The sequence below is a fragment of the Equus caballus genome, chromosome 25 (assembly GCF_041296265.1).
Source record: "Equus caballus isolate H_3958 breed thoroughbred chromosome 25, TB-T2T, whole genome shotgun sequence".
In the NCBI taxonomy this organism is placed as follows: Eukaryota; Metazoa; Chordata; class Mammalia; order Perissodactyla; family Equidae; genus Equus; species Equus caballus.
This window is the reverse complement of record NC_091708.1, coordinates 38,717,557-38,736,728: the sequence shown is the minus strand read 5'-3', so window position 1 is coordinate 38,736,728 and position 19,172 is coordinate 38,717,557. Positions and strand designations below refer to the sequence as shown.

Here is a 19,172-nt window from a genome sequence, read left to right as displayed (position 1 = left end):
GAGTCAGCCATAAAAACTAGTGGGGGTATTCTTTGCAGAGGACACAGCAGGTGCAAAGGCCCTGACACGCACACGAGCTTAGCAGGTTTGAGATGCAGGCAGATGGCCACACTGGAGCTTAGTCAGCAAGAGGCAGCAGACAGACACGCTGAGGCCAGAGCGTGAAGCCCTGCAGACACAGTACGGACTTGGGATTTTATTTGGAGTGCCCTAGAGGGTGTTGAGCAGGGGAGTGATGTGATCTGATCCCTGTTTTTGAAGATCACCTGGCTACTGTGAGGGATGGATTTGGGAGGGGCTCAGGAGGTGAAACAGACAAGACTTGCTGATGGACTACATGTGAGGGGAGAGGAGTCAAGGATGACTTCGAAGTCTGAGGCCGTGACGAATGGGCAGTTGGTGGCCTAACAGCCACCCGCTGCTCAGCGTTCATTCATTCATTCACTCAACACCCAGCCACCGAGACCGCCGGTGGACCAGTTCTGGGGATCCAGAGTCGAAGATGACACAGCCCTGCCGCCCAGGAGAAACCAGTGCGGGGAGAAAACCCGGTGAGTGGATACACACAGGACACGTGCTGGACAGATCATTGGTTCACCTTGGGGGTCAAAGAAGACATCACTGAGATGAGCGGTTGAGCGAGGTCTTACAGGATGAGCTGGTGAGACTCAAGGAAAGGGCGACCAGAGAATGGGAAGGGCGCTCTGAGCGGGCGTGGAAGCCACACACGAAAGGACACCTGAGACGCCAGAGTGCCGGGAACACAGGAGAGTCAGTGTCCCCTTCTCATCAACCTCAGCCCTCTGTTCACTCTAACACGGGCAATGGGGACACAGCAGCAAGGAGCCAGGCAGGGATCCCACGGAGTCTAAGGGATGGCTCTGACGCTACAGCCACAGCAACAGCGCCTCGCCTCCTGGGGGTTCCCTCGCTCGTTCAGCAAACCTGGTGAGGCTCTTCCCAAGCTCCGCTCTGTGCAGAGGAGTGAGCCAGCGCGTGGCCTCCAGGAGCTCCCACACAGTCTGACCACCACGGTTGTCACAGCACCTTATTAGACACTGACTTTGTTTCAGGCTCTGGCTGAGGATTTCCACGCATTTTTTTAAAAACCATTTTACAGATGAGGAAATGAGGCTCAGAGAGAGAAACTGCACTGCGGTTCGGGGATCCATTTTCACACACCTGCACTGACGGTGTCCCCGGCTAGGCACGGTGAAGTCTGGCATCAAGGTAAGAGCACTAGCTTTTTGAGTTTGGCCACATTAATATCTGCACCACACCAAAACCCTATCTTTCTACACTCCTGGCCTCTCTTACACACACACACACACACACACACACACACACGCACACTCATGCTGCTAAGGCCTCCGTGGAAACCGAAACACTGCAGGAGAAAAAGCCATTCTCATGACGTAACTGTGCAAGAACGTGGCAGTTGTATCAGAACCACAGAACAATCCCCCATCTCTTGTTTTTGTATGACAGAATCTGGTCTGGCGTGTGTGGGCTCCTGAAGAGGGGAAGGAAAATCCCACATGCGACGGCTGGTTTCCTTCCAAACTTTCAGAATTCCCCTTCAGTGCTTCAGGTTCAGGAAACCAAGAGAATAACATGAGACAGTCTGGGGCAGACCGCTGTTGAGAAGGCAGAATAACCACTTTTTCCTAAGCTTACGGAGGCTGTTTCAAGGAAAATACACACATCCAAGAATGTTCAGTCACAAGCGTGATCTCTGCCAAATGTTTCAGACACGGAGAAAACGGACCCCCGGCCCCGCTTCGGAGTTGGCTTCCTCAGGGTGGGGCATGCTGCTCCCCGTAGACCTGGTCGAAGCTTGCCCCACCTGTCGGTGTCTTGAACAGAAGCTGGAGAGAGACAGACAGGAAGGAAACAAAAATGCCATCTGCCCACAACATCAATTGTTCGGTCCACCTCGGGACCAACATGTGTACGTACACACACACCCTACACACACACACTGTCCCGGAGCACAGCCACAGCATGTCGAATTTTGTATTGCCAAAAGGTTTCCCCTGGGGTCAGCATCACTCTGGGGCTGGCCCACCTGCCCGGAGCTCAAGAAAGGCGCTCCTTGTGCCGGCTGGCAGTACTGTTATCTCTACTTCCTCCTGACCCTCCCCAATGGGCCAAACTCTCTCCCCGGTGAGCAGCCGTGTCTGGCAGCCTTCAAAGGGAGGCCCTGGCCACGTCAGCACGTGTCAGGCTTGAAACGCACCACTCGCTGCAGTGTTCCCCCGCGCCCTCCCCGCTCCTCTCAAACTACCCCACCAGATGTTCAACATCCAACATCTCACCTCCTCACTGGGGGAGAGACGATAGGCTGGGGAGGGCTAGACAGTGGAGGAGGCACCCGTGTCCAAGCGCCACTGTGGCTGTGCCTCGGCGGAGGAGAGAGAGCAGCACTGTGAGGGAAAGAGCGTCAGGTTCAGAGACGGAGGGTCTGCCAATTTCATGAAACACAGATAAAACTTGTGAAACGGAGCAAACCTGGAGAGAAGGGCCAGGAAGGGCATCTTCCCGGGGAGGGAAAGCACCGACATTTACGGAGCTGACGTAGGGCCAGCACAAACAGGCAGCAAGCCACGAAGCCGTGGGCCAGGCGCTGACCGAGCGCTCCCCACCCCACGTGCCGTGTGTGGAAGCCGGGGAGGCAGAAATGAACAAGGCCATCCTCATCCTCAGAAATCTAAAGTCCAGCCCGGGGATGCCCGCCTCTTCAAGTAAGAGGACTTGCTGAATTTGTCAAAGAAAAGTAATACATGTGTATGTTAAAATTATATAAACTGAATAAAAAAGTATAAAATAACGAAGGAAAGTCTCCTCTCTCCACAACCCCCCGTCCCTGTCCCAAGGCTACAGAGTTCACATAGCACAGGGCAGCTTTTATGCACACATCCACGTATATAGAGACATAAGTGCATATACACATGTATGTAAATGTATCTTACACACCTTCCTTTTCAACACTAAAAGAAATTTAGTTCTCTTTTTGATATGTTGATTAAGAAAAAACCTTTGATAACAAAAAGCTATTATAAATTACCAACACTTCTAAACGAATTTGTGGTTTAATAACCACAGCAATATCGAATCCATGTGGAAAATAGTGAGACGTATTTACAGCACCTCCTCTTCTGTCCACTAACAGTGCTCGGACCACACCTGGACCTGGGGAGGCCTTACGATGGCCTGGAGTTCAGCAGCCTCCACCTGCAGAGGTTCACAGCCTGCAACTGCAGGCCTGGTGGAGGCTGAGAACAAGACAGCTACGGAGCAATCTCCGAGGCAGTAAAAGGCACCGGCACCTCTGTGGCTTAGAGAACAGATAAATCAAGATTTGAATTCTCACCTATCACTTACTTCGTGCCCTGGGCAAGTTGCTTGACCTGGCCAAGCCCCACTTTCCTCATCTGTAAAGTGGGGAGAATCGTGGCACCTGCCTCATGGGAGTCATAGGATGATGTGTGTCAGAAGCAGCTGGCACTGTGCCTCAATAAATCACAGCTATCATTTGTGCTAACACCCCTCACCACCGCCCTCACCCTCCCCGGGGCGGCGGTAGGCATGGGCAATGCTCTCTTAGCATAAGACCGCAAGCAATCGTCTTGAAGACAAGGCAGTGGGAGGAATGCGAAAGAAGAATATGCATTTCTCATAAAACCAGGAAAGCGTTCTCAAAAGACAACAAATCCTCTGGGTGGCCAGATAGTTTTATTTTAGACCCACTATGAAAAGGCCAGCCAGCGCTGGTGGTCTAGTGGTTAAGATTTGGTGCTCTCACCACTGCGGCTCAGGTTCGTTTTCCGGTTAAAGAACCACCCCACCTGTCTGTCAGTTGTCATACTTGTGGCGGCTGCATGTTGCTGGGATGCTGAAAGCTATGCCACCAGGATTTCAAATACCAGCAGGGTCACCTATTATGGACAGGTTTCAGTGGGGCTTCCAGACGAAGACAGACTAGGAAGAAGGACCTGGCCACTCCCGAAAACTTGGCCTTGAAAACCCTGTAAATAGCATCAGAGCATTGCCTGATAATAGCGCCCGAAGGTGAGAGGATGGTGCAAAAAGACAGGCAGGGTTCTGCTCTGCTGGACACAAGACGCTGGGAGTCAGAATCCACTTCACGGCACTAACAACAACAACAACAAAAAGGCTGGCTAGAGCTTCCCATCCCTCACCCAAGCACATATAATCCCTCTTGAAACTGAAGGTTCCACCCTTTGAAAACAGGCGAAGGAGAGAAACCTCACCTGCAGCGGCTAGCTGGTAAATAAGACCTGATTTTTCCACGGAGCGGGGAGGCAGATTTGAGGAAAACGGGAGGCCTAGGGATACTTGTGGGAGAGGGCTTGAAGGGAGCTCTGGGAAGGGGGGGGTGAAAGGAGAGTGAGGAAATGTGGGTGGTCTACCTGGGGCATGCCAGACACCCAGGACGGCCCTGGGAGCACCCTGGTGTGTGCCTTCCATTCTGGAAGCCTGGGCAGCAACACTTCCCTTTCTGCATATCAGGGATCAAGGCAGCCAAACCAGAGACACAGTGCCCCATCCCTCTCCCCGACTCTGCACAGCCCTCCATCAGTCACCTACTTCATCTTACTTAAGGTCCAGGGAGCACATGCTTTGGGGAAAGGCGGGCAGTGTTCTCTGAGCGGGGGGGCGGGGGAGGAGGCTGTGTCCACCCTGAGCGACCATCGGCAGGGATAACGCCTCACTGTGGAGCATGCCAGGTCTTAGCACCTCCGCCACCGCCGTGCTGACCCAAGTGCCTGTGCTACGGTGACGGCCTCCAAAGCAGCCTCCCAGTCCACCCCTGCCTCTTTATGGTTTATTCTTGACACAGAGTGATCCTTTTAAAACAGAAATCAAATCGCAGGACGTATTCTCAAAAGGGTGACTCTTCCTGCACGTAGAGATACGCAGCTGGAGCAAAACAGGCTGCATCCTGGATGTTCCTCCAGAAGGAAGCTAGAGAAATACCCTGAACAATAAGAGAAGACGACCTGTGCTGCAGGCAGTGACCTTCTCATAGAGAGGCAGACAGTGGAAAGGGGAGAAAGAACTCAGCCGATGGTATAAGATACGGCGGAACTACGCAGGAAGGAGCCGAGGACAGCCTTGCGATCTGACGGCGAGCGTGCCCCTGGGCACCGTGTCAGTGGAAGCCCAAGTCCCACAGGGATGAGAAGCTCCTGATTCTCTCAGTACCGCTGGGGCAGAAAGGGGAAGCAAGAGATGAGGGCAGGAGATGGAGACTGGGGTTTCTTGGGGACTCAAAGAGACTCCTCAGCATGTTCTCAGGCTCAAAAGAAGGAGTTACTGGAGGGGAAAACAGCAAAAATGCAAGAGAAAGAGGGGACACCTGACCAAGCGAGTCTCTGAGAAGATGGCAAGGGTGGGACTGTGTGAGCTGCTCCCCCGGCCCCCGGAGTGGGGAGGAGGACGGTGGCCGCGTGTCGCCCAGCCCTAACCTGCAGGCTCAGAGCCCTGGGGAGCCGGGGCAACACCAGCCTGTCAGGCACCTGAAACAACACCTGGGGGCTCGGTGGGGTCGCAGGACAAGACGCTTTTACTCAAATGACTATCACTCTCATAAAATGAAAAGATCTCTGTGCCGAAACCAGCTTGCGATTAGCTGTTCAGCAACATCTTCATATAAGGCTTTTCAAACATTACTCTGTCAGTGGTACAGAAGAGCTATCTCTTCATTCCAAGGAAACAATACTGGACCGAACTCAGCTTCCAAGTAGCTGCTTAGGAGCATCTTCATGTAAGCCTTTCCCAACACTTCAGTATACGGCTCACAGAATGGCTATCGCATTCAGCCAACGACAGGACACTGTGCTGAACTCATCTTGCAAATAGCCATTTAGGAACATCTTCACGTGAGTTTTTTTCAAACATTTCACTATGAGCCATACAGAACGGCTATCACTGTCATACAATGAACGTATGTGAATAATGTGAAGCTTCTGGAAGCACAAAACCAGACCAATTTCATCCAATGAGGATCTGATGTGACCTTGTGGAGAGACTAGGGAACTGTCACAGACTGCAGGAAACCAACAAGACGCAACTAAGCGCAGGGAGGGGCCCTGGACTGAATCCTGGAACAGAAAAAGGACGTCAGGGGGACTGGTGACATTTGAAAAGGGCCAACAGTATAGTACCTATGTTAATTTGATAACTGTACTACAGTTATGTAAGCTATTAACATCTAAGCTGGGTGGAGGGTATATGTAAATGCTCTGTACTGTTTTGCAACTCTTCTGTAAGTCTAAATTTATTTCAAAATAAAAAGTTTAAAAATTTTAAAAGGGATTCGACGCCCTCACATCCCACCCCCAAGGCACACACACTCTGCACAACCAGGCCTAAAACCAGGGGTTTGCTGTTTCCTGTGCAAACCATTATTTGAGAGGCGCAGGTCTGGGGTGTTGAGGGTCAGGCATTCTACGCCCATTAGGTGTGGGCCAAACATATACCGTCTAGGGTGGACAGAGGATGGGGACAGGAGACAGCTTACTGTAAGGAGCAGGGAGTCCCTCCCTCCCTCCCAGTCCCTGCCAAGGGCAGAGGAATTACTGGTCTGACTGGTAATGGTCCAGGTCATCGACTGGGCCATGTGCTCAGGAGACGCAGCGAGTGCCCAAAGGCCACACACCTGTTCAAGGCCCTCCTTCCTCCCCTGCTGCTGTGAGACCCGTGAGGCGAAGAGGGCCCCTGCCTGGGCTCTGCCCGCTAACTCCCACATGCACCCCTTGGTGTGCCCGCCTGGCCTGCGCGTTCCTGGACACTGCTGCTGGCCGGAGGAAGGTAAGGACCCAAGATACAGATCAAGCTTACGGGGCGTGGGACGCCTCCTTGGGCTGGGAGCCTGTCACTTGCTTCAACCAGCTTTGACCAGAGATCCCTGTGCTGGGGGCCAGGCACTGTGCTGGCTCCTAACGAGGGTCCTCTAGTTCCCCTTTGCTGATGTTCCCTCGGTGATCAGGTACTTCAGGAACCTCGAGGTGAGGAGCAGGTCGTCAGCACAGGACACCCACATTCTTGAGCCTTGCTGACAAGTACCACTGATCTGACTCACCACGCACAGCCCGGTGCCTCCCACCAAAACAGGAAGGAAGTTGTCTCCAGAGAGGAAGGCAGGGTGGGCAAGGTCTGACTGGAGGAGGGGAGTGAACACAGCCTGGGCAGCACAACAAAGCCCATGAGGAGTAAAGGGCGTGCTCCAAGAGCCGGGAGCCGGGAGCTGAATGGAACATCCACCTAGTTTTACATTGTCTTCAAGGCTCGTTCCACTTTCCGTGGAGAACACGGCAGGGGATGAGAGGTGGGGAGGAGGGGCCCCATGTGCATGGAGAAAATGACATTTCACAGCAAACCATATAAAAGATTTGGGTTTCAAGACGATGAACTGGGCCCACACGTTTGCCTTCCCCCCTCCAAATCTTGTTGAAATGAAAAAACAAAAAGAATAAGAAATCTGTTGCAGTGTTGAAATACAGGGAAGGATGACATCAACAAACCAGAAATTAAGAATTCCTAGAAGATTTGAAGCAAATGGAACTGGATTGAGGAGAAAGCCATGAGTGTTAGACATCTGGCCATAAAATCAACCATTTCCTCCATCCAAACAATAACCAGCCAGAAAACGTAATGGCACAAGAGCCTCCTAACAAAAGAAAAACATACCTAGAAATAAACTTTAAAAGAGAGGTCCAAAAATCATCTGAAGCAAAATAAGAAATTCTACTAAAAGACAAACAAGAAGACAAATCAAAAAAGAGACGCTTCACTCCTCTGGATAAGGAAACAATACTGTAAAGACATCAATTTTCCCCAATTGAGCTATAAATAAAACACGAGTTCACTCTAAATCCTGAGAGGGTTCATTCTGGAATTCAACAAATTGATTCAAAACTTCATCTGGAAGAATAATTAAAAATAGCTAAGAAGTTTTCAAAAAAAGAATATAATGAGAAGGAACCTGTCCTGCTCGGAAGCCACAGTCGAAGCTAAATGCACAGAAAGAGATGAATGGATCAGTAGGACAGAACACAGTCCAGAAAATAGGATCAATTACGTGCGAGAATTAACGCCTATCAAAATGGCATTTCAAGCAGCTGGAATGAACAGTTTATGCAACAGGTTTTGATGGAGCAATTTACTATTCACTTGAGGGGGGATTTGTTTAAAACCTTACCCAATACCACATATAAGAACAAAATTCTGATAGATTATAGATTTAATCTAACAAAGAAATCCCCATAAAAATACCAGAGGAAAAACAAATCACTATATTATTTTTAATCTTGGGATGAAGAAATCCTCTCTAGGGTGATACAAAAGCCAGAAAACAAAGCAAACTATCGGCAGATTTAACTACACTAAAAATTAAAACTTCTGTATAGGAAATGACATCATTAAAAAGATGAAAGACCATCAATAAACTGGGGAAAGCGTGTTTGCAATGTCACATGAGAGGTGATGAAGTAATATCCTTAACAGAGAAAGAACTCCCCCAGGAGTCAGGCTCAGCTCTCAGCAGGCGTGTGGCCTTGGGCAGGCGCTTGTCCTCGAAGCCTCAGCACTCTCACAGCAAACAGAGAAGCTGAGGGCAACAGCTCTCTCCCAGGCGTGAGGGGTGTGGTGTGGGGACCACATGAGATGCTGTTTGTGAAGCACTTAGTCTAGAGTTTGAGCAAAGCATGGAAATCATCAGACAGGCAACCAGAGAGTAGGTTCCAGCAAGTTCACAGACTGCAACACCTACAAAAAAGGCAAGAAAACAATGGAAAGCTACATCGATGTGCTTCAGTAAGGCAGTTCCAACACATCCTCTCAAGGGGATGCTAAGCAGGGGTTTAAAAGGATGAGGCAAATCAGTATTGACGGACAGAGAAAGAAATCCACAAATTCAGGACATACTCTCTCATTCATTCATTCATTCATTCAACAAACATTTACTCAAAGTCTAGTGTGTGTCAGGCACTGTTCTAGGTGCTGGGCATAGACCAGCAAAGAAAAAGCCAGAAATCTCCCACTACATTCTAGTGGGGGAAACAATAAATAAAGCACCCAGTGAAACACATGGTGTGCCAGCTGGTGACAAGTAATAGGGAAAGAAGTCCAGCAGGGAGAGGGGATGGGCAGAGAGGGCAGGGGCAGGGTTACAACTGTAAATGGGGGTCTGAGGGGCCGGCCCGGTGGCGCAGCGGTTAAGGGTGCACATTCCGCTTCGGCGGCCTGGGGTTCGCTGGTTCGGATCCCGGGTGCAGACATGGCACCACTTGTCAAGCCCTGCTGTGGCAGGCGTCCCACGTATAAAGTAGAGGAAGATGGGCATGGATGTTAGCTCAAGGCCAGTCTTCCTCAGCAAAAAGAGGAGGATGGGCAGTAGTTAGCACAGGGCTAATCTTCCTAAAAAAAAAAATGGGTCTGAGAAGTGCTTACTGAGAAAGTGCACTTGGACACGTGTTAATTATGCATACAGGTGAACACACAAGTACAGAAGGATACACACTTGGCTGTTATCATTGCCTCTTAAAGGTGTCGTTATGCGGCACTTTTACTTTCTACTTTTTGTACACTTCACTGTTGTTCAATTTCTTTTCAAGTAAGTATGGAAAACATTTGTGAGCAACACAGCATTTGGGGAGGAAACAAAGTGAGCTTCCAGAGCACTTGAAGGATGGCTCACCACCAGGTATTACAGGCTGGAGGTTGGAGTCCGATCCTGGGGCTCTAGCGCCACCTGGTGGCTACTTCTTAACAGATCCTTCTCATTTCCTGCCACAAGGGGAAAAAAAAAGAGGCAAGAGCACAACTGTAAAAAAACCTACCTGCCCTGTGGACAGAGACTGGAAGGGCAAAGCGCAACACACAAACAGTTTGACTTGCTAGGGTGGCAGGGTCACAGCGGGATTTATTTAGCTTGGATTTTCACTCATGGTTTTATAATGATGTTTTATTCTTGTATGTGTAACTGCAAGAGAGCAGTTCCAGGCTACAGCAGGATATACTCGCTCGAGGGACAGAAGTGGAGAGAGAGTGGGCTGGGCGCCACAGACCTATAACCCAGGCCATCTGCATGTGTCCCCAAGGAGGTTGGGGGATTCACAAAGCAGGGGAACAGGACCTCCAGGCACACGGTGCTTGGAAGAGCCGGGATTGCCTGGAGGACAAGCTCCCAGGAGTCTGGCTGGTATAAGCAGCCACATCCCCTCCCTCAAATGACTAATCCCCAACTGAGGGTGCACAGACCACTAAAGCAGTGCCTCCTCACCAAAGCCCAGAGACAGACGCACATCCCACGGGTGACGGGAAGTGCCACTGACCACACCGAGGACTCTGCCTGGATGCTCCTCCCTTTCCCTCCCCGCTCCAGGTCCCCAGTCTGGGTGGAGAGCCCCTGCTGTGTGCCCCTGTCACTCTAACACGGAATTGCTGTTTTCTCCGGGCACCTCCCTGCTAGACCATGAGCTCTCTAAGGCGAGCCCCTCCTACCTCATTCACCCTCAGAGACGGGACTCGGAAGTCCAACCGTCCTGGGTTTGAATCCTAGCTCTGTCACTCACCACCGGTGATGCAGGCAGTGTCTCTAAGCTCCAATCCCCCTCTGTGAAGTGGGGGTACGGGACGGTACCCACCTCACGTGGCTGTGGTACGGAGTCACTAACAGCGCCAGCTGGTACTTACGAGTGCTGTGGGTGCCAGGCACTTGTCTCAGTGTTTCATGTGTATGAAGTTCCCTAACTGAGGCCACCTCTGCGGAGTGAGTGTTGATCACAGCGCCCGGCACAGGGTAAGTGCTCAGACATTGCTATTTTATCCGCCGTTCCCAGCACAGTATTCAGCAGTCTGTTGTATTCCCAATAAACATGAATGAACTACTCTCCGAGCCTACCATGGAAGGAAAGGGCAAGGTCAGAGCAAGACTGCGATGTTTCAGCCACCCAGCCACCTGGTTCTGCCGCCCAAAAAAGACTCAAGGCCTGCACAAAAGGACTTCAAGGAGAGAAGGCCTCTGGCAGATACAAACACCCCTGCGGGGGGCAGAGGGGGAGCAGCGGGGGGATGCAGACACCTGGGGCTAATGTGGTGGCAGGGGCAGCAGGGGAGCAGCAACATTCTGGGCTCAAGTCCAAGTTCAGCTCAGGCAGGACCCAGGTGGAAGCTGCCACCCAGGAGGGGCCTCAGCTAACAGCGGGTGAGACTTCCCTTAAGAGTCCCTCCGGCCCGGACCCCTCCCGGGCTCCCTCCAGACTGACCTTCAATATGCCCAACCAGTAATCACCCACCTAGAGATCACATCCTGTCCTTGCATTCCAACCTACTCCCAAGTGCTCAGGGCCACGGTCCTCAGAGGGGAGGGTCAGTAGACAAGGTCGTTGAGGGAAGCTAGGTGGGAGGGAAGGAGGGGGGCTTAGAGGTACCCAACCCCTTGGGAATCCCAGGCCCTGCCTGCAGGGGAGAGCGCTCTGTGCTGGAAGTGTGCAGGCCCTCTGCCAGCCCCTCCCACATGCAGCCCCTTGGAAGTGGCTTCCAGCCAAGAAAGGAGAGATGTGCAGACTAGAACAGGTGCCAAAATGCCACGGAGCCTGCCGGTGGCCACGCCCACCCTGCTGTCTCTCACAGCCAGGTGTACACGGGGGCTGGCTCTTCTCCCTGAGCCACCCTCGCCCTACTCTTCTCCTGCTCCTTCCTACTCTCTTTTCCAGTCTCATTTTAGACATCACTTCCTCTGGGAACCCTTCGTCTGACCCGCCGTGTTATCTCCTTCTCCTACAGCCTCTTAGAGCATCCAGGCTTCTCCTGAACACCCGTCATACTTGTCCTGAGTTATGTGTTTGTCTTCCTCCCTGGACCGTCACAGCTGTGGCCACACACAGCTGCCTCTCCAAGACGTCCTGTAAGAGGGTCACACAAGCAGTGTCAGGAGCCAGCCCACGGCTTCCATGTTCACAAACCCTTTTCTGAACAACCTCCCTCCACATGCTCCCATCTCTGACTCTGAGGTGACAATGGGGCCAGAGTCTCCCTCTGGATCAGGGAGGAGCCGTGCTGTTTTCTGTGTTTAGGTTCCACTGTGGGAAGGCGTCAGATGTTAACACAATGGACAGCCTAAACCTCCATCCTACAAAAAGGAAAACTTGAGTCTCCTTGCTTAAACTGTGACATTTATGAGACTCTCAAAGGAAACAAATGACAGAAAGGAAGGTGCAGTAACTGATCTGGGTTGTTTCTTTATATTTAAATATTTTAGGGGCCAGCCCCATGGCCTAGTGGTTAAGTTCGGCACACTCCACTTTAGCAGCCCAGGTTTGGTTTCCAGGTGTGGACCTACACCACTTGTTGGCAGCCATGCTGTGGCCACAGTCCACATACAAAACAGGAAAACTGGCGCAGATGTTAGCTCGGCGAATCTTCTTCAACAAAAAATATACGTGTTTCTTTAATTTATACTTTATTGGACTTCCTGTTTAAACTACAAAAGCAACATATCCTTGCTGCTATAAGCCAAACCCAACAGAGGTGTACAAACAAAAGGCCATCAACCCATCCTTCCCAACAGCCTCCCCCTTCCACCCACCTCAGCTATCGCAGTGAGCAGACAGGAGTGTGTCCCTCCTAGCCATCCCGTCAGGCAACACAAAGACAGAACCAAGTGGGGCTCATAGCAGAGACCAGGGTCATACCCTCACATGCCTATGGGGCCCAGGAAGATGATGTCACTGGGAAGTGGCAGGAGTAACAGAATAAGGACAGATGGGGCCTGGGGCTAATGACGCCACTAACACTTCCAATTTTGAACGTCTGTAAAGCACTGAGCTGGCCATACACAGCATCAGATGGGGAGATTAGACAGAGCTCCCTGGGCAGAGAGCAGAGTTAGTAAGAGTTCAGATTTTGGAGCCCTGGTCCCATCCTGGACCCAGTGTCTATCGGCTGGGTGACCAGACAAAGCTATTTAGTCTCTCTGTGCTTCAAATTCTGCATCCGAAGAAAAGGTGCTCCAATAGTACCTCCTTGTCAGTCCACTGTGAGCACAACGAAAAGCCCTTAGCTCTGCGCCTGGTCCACAGTATTATCTGTCACCGTGGGCCACCAGTTTGCAATGCCTGCTGGAGACATTATTCTGGAATTTGTTCTTAAAACCTAATGATACATCATGGCCTTCCCTCAGGTCAATACAGAGAGAGCGGCTCCTTTTCAACAGCTGCCAAATACATCCCTGATGGACGCTCCCATTGTTTCCACCTGTGGGCCACTACAGTGGTGCAGAAAACGGCTTTGTATGGCTTTTTGCACTGGCGCTTGCTTTCTGCAGGAGGGACACCTAGAAGTATGCTGCTAGGTTGCCAGATACAGATATTTTAATATTTATTAGATATTTTCAGATCATGTTCCCCAAAAGTTGGAACAATTCATACTCCCACCAGCAGTGTAAGGGAGTACCCACGTCCCCCACTCACTTGCTAGCACTGGTTTTATCAATCTCGGTAACTTTCTGCCAAATAGAAAGGTGAAAAAGATACCCATTGTTTAAATTTGCATTCCGCTAATGATTATCTTTTGAGACAGAGATTGCAATTTCTTTCTTTCTCCTTTTCTTTTTTAGCAAGAGAACTCCTATTTTTAGCTAAGCACATCTTACACTCGCTTGCAGCTCAGTGTGGCTAAGCTCCACTCGAGGAGATGTAAACATCAGTGCTGTGTGAGACTTTTGCCAAGTGTCTGAAAGGGAACATTTTCCCCCTTCCTCCTTCTGGATTCTGAATGCAGATGTGATGACTGGAGCTCAAGCAGCCATCTTGAATCAGGAAGCGATCTGCTATGGCTGGAAGAGCAGCAAGATATTAGGAGCTGGGTCCATGATGACCTTAATTTCACTGTACCCACCCTAGAATACCCAGCTCTTTACTTTTTCACAAGATGAAATAAACCTTTATATGTTTAAGCCATTGTTCTTCATGGATTATCTACTATATGCAACCAAATCTAGTCCTAATTAATACACCTTCTGATCCCCAAAAGTCAAATTGAACCTTTCTCTTTCTGTAACACAAATAAATAACTATGCCTCCATGTTTTATTTGCCCTATGTTTATTTAACTGTCCTAAATAAACTTACTTCCCCACCCTCTCATCCTTTCTCCCAAAGCCTTGGGTTTGCACAGATGGTTTAGAATTTTTATTTTCAGCCTATGATGTTTTCCTTACAGTAGGTCTCCTCTATTTTAAAAGTTTTTAATAACTTAACATACAATAAAAACTTCCATTCACAGTGGCAACACCCATTGAGATTAAACAGTAAGCACTAAAGGGACGGCTCCTCCCTGTTTCCCACACTCTGCCCGTCCCCCCTCCCTATCCCTGCTCTGCTTTAATTGTCCTGCAGCTGAAGAACTTCGCTGGGTATCTTCCGCGGGTACATAACAGATAACGTATGTTCTGTGTCCTCACGTTTGAAATGTCTCTTTTTGCAATGGCCCTGGGTGACCTCTTGGCTGGGCAGAGAGAGGACTGTGGCCCCTCTCCCTTTAAAGTCAGGAGACACGGACCACTGTCTTGCAGCCTCCAGGGTTGCACAGGGGAAGTCCACGGAGAGCTAATTCTCCTTCCTTTGAAAACAACCTGTTCTTTCTTCCTACAAAATTTTAAGATCTTTCTCTTTCTTCTTGGAGTTTAGGAATTTTAGTGGAAAATAGGTCGAAGTGTTGGTCTTAGTGTGAGCTGAATGAATCCACTTAACCTGAAGAATCAGCTCTTTCCTCAACTCTGTGAAATTTTCTTCTCTTGCTTCTCCATCTGTTCCTTTTTCTCCTTCTGGAGTTCCTGTTACTTATATGCCAGGTCTCCCTGGATGAGGTTTCCAAATTTTTCACGTTTCAATTCACTACTTCCCTCTTTATCGTGGCTCTGGATTGTGAGGCCCTTCTTCTCTTTGACCTTTCAGACCAGCTCTCCTATTTCAGTTCTCCTGCTAGTCATTTTTTTTTTTTTTTCCAAGATTTTATTTTTTCCTTTTTCTCCCCAAAGCCCTCCGGTACATAGTTGTGTATTCTTCGTTGTGGGTTCTTCTAGTTGTGGCATGTGGGACGCTGCCTCAGCGTGGTCTGATGAGCAGTGCCATATCCGCGCCCAGGACTCGAACCAACGAAACACTGGGCCGCCTGCAGCGGAGCACGTGAACTTAACCACTCGGCCGCGGGGCCAGCCCCTCCTGCTAGTCATTTTTAAATTCGAAAGCCATGTTTTTTGCTCCAGAAAGACTCTGGTGCCCTTTAATCTCGTCTCTTTGGGGGTCCTCTCCTTGCGCATACAAGCTCTTGTACGTCGTCTCCATTCACCCCCTCAGAGGAGCCACCGCTCCGAGCGTGAAGGCCAAGCCTGCGCAAATGTGCTGTCGTTCGTCTCTGCCTGTGGAAGGGAGGGGGCGCAGGTTCCTGTACCCCTGTTTGTGGCAGACCGTGCTTCCGTGGCAGCAGCAAGCCTGAGGCCCTGACGACCTGACAGCCTTTGCTCAGAGGGCCCAAGGGAATCGAGCTGCAAACTGCGATCTTCCTCACGAGACGTGGGAAGGAGGTGCCCTGCACGTTGGGGCCCTGGTGACGACAGGGGAGGCGCAGTCCTCTCCCACCTGCACGGACTGGGGGCAACGCCACCCAGACCCCTTGGGATCAGCGAGAGCGGGCGGTCCCTCCAGCAGCGTGGGCAGCCGGTGGGCAGCTGCAGCCCCTCTTTCATGGAATCCAGCTCCACTCAGACTCGAAAGCAGACAGTGGAGAAACCATTGCTAGAACTAGAGTGATCTCGAGTCAGATCTCAACCCTGCTGCTTACCTGCTGTGTTCCTTCAGGGAAATTACTTCTGAGTCTCAGTTTTCTCAGACGCTCTTACCTTTAAACCAACAGCTATTTCCAGCATCCTCCTTCGCAGAACCATTCCCACTGAAGTGTAAGTTTTAGGGAACTTACTTCTTCTAAGCACTGTATGAATGACTTGTACTGTAGTTAATCATGCAATATCAAGGAAGAATGGGCCCCTGGCAGGAAAGCATCAGAAACTTCACCTCCCGCCTGTTTTGTGATAACAGGTTGACAGAAGGGTAAGGCTACCAGAAGAACTGAAAATATTGCAATATTCCAGCTTTTGACGTTTTTTGTGACTGCTCCTACCTGAACAGAATCTCCTAGGACTCTTCTAGGTAAAGGCTCCGTGCCTCTTTCCCTATTCTTTTATGTTATTTCAAGACCTGAGGGCCATGGCCACAAACCGGATGGATGCCGGGAGGCACAAAGAGATACCATGTTAGTTTCAGGCTAGTACCATTTGTTGAGCACTTACTGTGTATTAGGCACTAAGCGAGGCACAACACGGCATACAATAACGAGCAAGACTTATCAGAGCTTAAAAGAGCTTAAAATCTAATCAAAGAGATAAGGCAAGAGGTACTGGGTGCATCAAAAAAGCACAATGCAATGCAGAATGTGGCCACGGCCACAAGAGGAGGCAAAACAAGCATATGAGGGTTTAAAACAAAGAGAGCTACAGTGAGCTGGGGAATGCAAAAAAGCATTCTTAGAACAAGTGCCAAACAGGGTGGGCAGAATCTCAGGGAGCAAGAACTGGGGGGCGGGGGGGCCTCCAGGGAGAGCAGGGCATGGCAGGGGGTTGACCAGTAGACTGCAGTCTCTTGAAGACAACGACCACGTCTTACTCATCTTCACGGTCTTCCACCCATCCTCCCACGGCCAAGCCTAACTCACAAAACGAGCTGCCCTTTCTGACGAGGGGTCTGAGGCAAGGACAGCTGAACGTGAGGAGCGGAGCTGAACTGGAAAAAGAGACAGGAGACGGGTTTGTGGGGAGGTGCAGGGACCTGACTGAGGTTGAGAGAAAGGAGGTCGCCCAAACAACCCCACCTGTTCGGGAGTCAGATACAGAACATTTGTCTTCTGACCAACGGGAGCAAAAGGATGACAGCACAACAGGGGAGCAACAAGAGGTTTTGCACGAGGAGGAGGAAGAGAGAGAAAGAAAGGAAAAAACCCTTGATGGGAGAACCAAGAGAGAAAATCCTAGAGCTTAATCTGACAAGGAGCCCCCAAAACACTCTCTGCACATGTGGCTCCCTAAGGATGCCTGATGTCCCCAAAGCCATGCCACAGCTCCTCAGCCCAGCAAGGACGAGGTCAGGGCTCCTGACCCCAACACCACCCGGCTCACCTGACCAGCCAGCACCTTTGGGTGCCCATGCAGCATGGCCCTCTGCTCTAGAGGGCACATGCCGCTAAGGCCAGTGAGCCGACTTACCAGGAACACAGGCTGGGTTTCATAATCGCAGGCCAACAGGAAAGACCATCCCAGCACGTCTCTTTCCAAACAGTAGCTGCTGTAAAAGCGGGGGAACAATTCAATTTACATCCACGTTCCATGTGGTAAGAACTCTTTTTCAAGGCTCAGCAAGGTCAGACCAACTATGGTGCTACAAGATCTGATTTCAACCTGTTCTTTGAAATGCTATATACTTTTCTCTAAGATCAATATGTGATATCATCATTAGCCAATCAGGTAGCAAAGCTTGTCCTAAAATCACTGAAGTTAACACACTGCTTTGGTCACTACTCTCCTTTCCCATGGTACTTTGGATACGTGCTGTGGTAAATCAGCATGCAAGGGTTTGCCTGGGGACCGAACCCAAAGGAAAGCACAGACTCCATGGAAGAATGTTCCGGCAGGCCCAAAGCAATAGCTGAGCCTTAGGCACTGCCCAGCAAGAAAGGAACTCAGGAGTGTCTGCGAGCACATGGCTGTGGAAAAAAGAGCAGGTGGCAAGGGAGGGGCCGCCTGGCTGGCCCCGACACAAGGGTAGCCTCTTGGCAGCCCGCTGGCACAGACAAGCACGCTGCACAGGGCGCCTGCAGAGGGCCCGTCGCTGGTTCGTTTTCTGTCCTCCAGAGCACCCTCTCTCTCCACCCCACACCTCACTTCACAGCTGCCACACCCAGGTGGGCGGCCTCACGACCTCCTTCACTGAGGAAAGTTGGCCTCGGCTCCCTCGGGTCCCTCCTTTAACCTAAATGTTTCTGCATCTTCTCCTGGTCCTCGGCTCCCACCTGACAAAGAGGCATCTGCCTGAGACACCGGGCCAGTCACTGGCTGGGCTTGGGAGTCAGTCGCCCCTCTCTCGCAACCCCAGTCTCTTCTACTCTCTCGGTCCTTCCCTCTGCCTGAGAACCCCTTCCGTTCTCCCCAGCCTTCAAGAAAGCTTCGACCTTGATCTCCAGGCTGCTTCCCATCAGTCACCACTGACTTCCTCACTACCACGCTGTCTCACTACCACCCACTTGCTAACGCCCAGCCTGGCCACTGGGGTCACACTGCTCCCGCTTGGATCACCAAGACCCCCTAATCTTTGAGGCTAGTGGCCTAAGGCTCTCCTACGTCTTTGTAGCTTCTAACATGGTTCACCAGTCCCTCTTTCTGGAAACTCCCCTCTCAACCTCTAATAATGACTTTGTCGTTCTTTTCCTCCTCCCATCTCCTTAGCCTCTTTGGCCAACTCTGCTGGTTCCTTTCTTCTGCTGGTCTCCTTCCTTTTGTCCTCTCACCTTTCAGAGCTTCCTCTTAGGCCCTTCCCCTGGGCCCCTGCCCCCCACCTCCCTCTCCAGCTTCACCACTACCCTCCTCTGTCCCGCACTTCATGCTCCGGCAACAAGGAAACCAACCCAAACACAGAAGGCTGGCGGAACTGCTCAAGGCCCGCCCGCTCGCCGGCCTGCTGCCCGCAGCCACGCCTCTGCTCAGGCTGTCCCCTCCTTACCACCCTGAGCTGCAGCTCACCAACCTTTCTGATCCTTCACTACCAATAGTTAAAAAAAATTAAGCAAGCACCTCTAACATATGTATATTCACTGCAGGTTAAACGTATATTAAAATATATGTTCTAACATACCAACATGTTATGTACTTTATAATATAAATGTTCAAAGCAAGAGATAAAGATGAAATAATACGTTAAAATTATTTTATTTTATTCATCAATACAAATACTTTCATTCTCATTATTAGTAATATTTTTAGTGAGAGCACTGTGATTGATATGCTTCCCGTTTTCAGTGTTTTAAATAAACTTTTTATGG

The 19,172-nt window shown here is 50.5% G+C and overlaps 1 protein-coding gene across 49 annotated transcripts in view; it reads right to left on the bottom strand.

Moving 5' to 3' along the window:
• RALGPS1 (Ral GEF with PH domain and SH3 binding motif 1) overlaps positions 1–19,172 on the bottom strand; it is a 309,544-nt gene that overhangs the window by 233,792 nt on the left and 56,580 nt on the right. For 3 of the 49 annotated variants that reach the window (XM_070250756.1, XM_070250764.1, XM_023628899.2), the window contains exon 1: positions 17,344–17,417. The exons of 45 other annotated variants lie outside the window; for them this stretch is intronic. The gene's annotated coding sequence lies outside the window, so the exon portion shown is untranslated. Of the gene's footprint in view, positions 1–17,343; positions 17,419–19,172 lie in introns of those variants that run through there. One more of the 49 variants, XM_070250774.1, reaches the window with a different exon arrangement.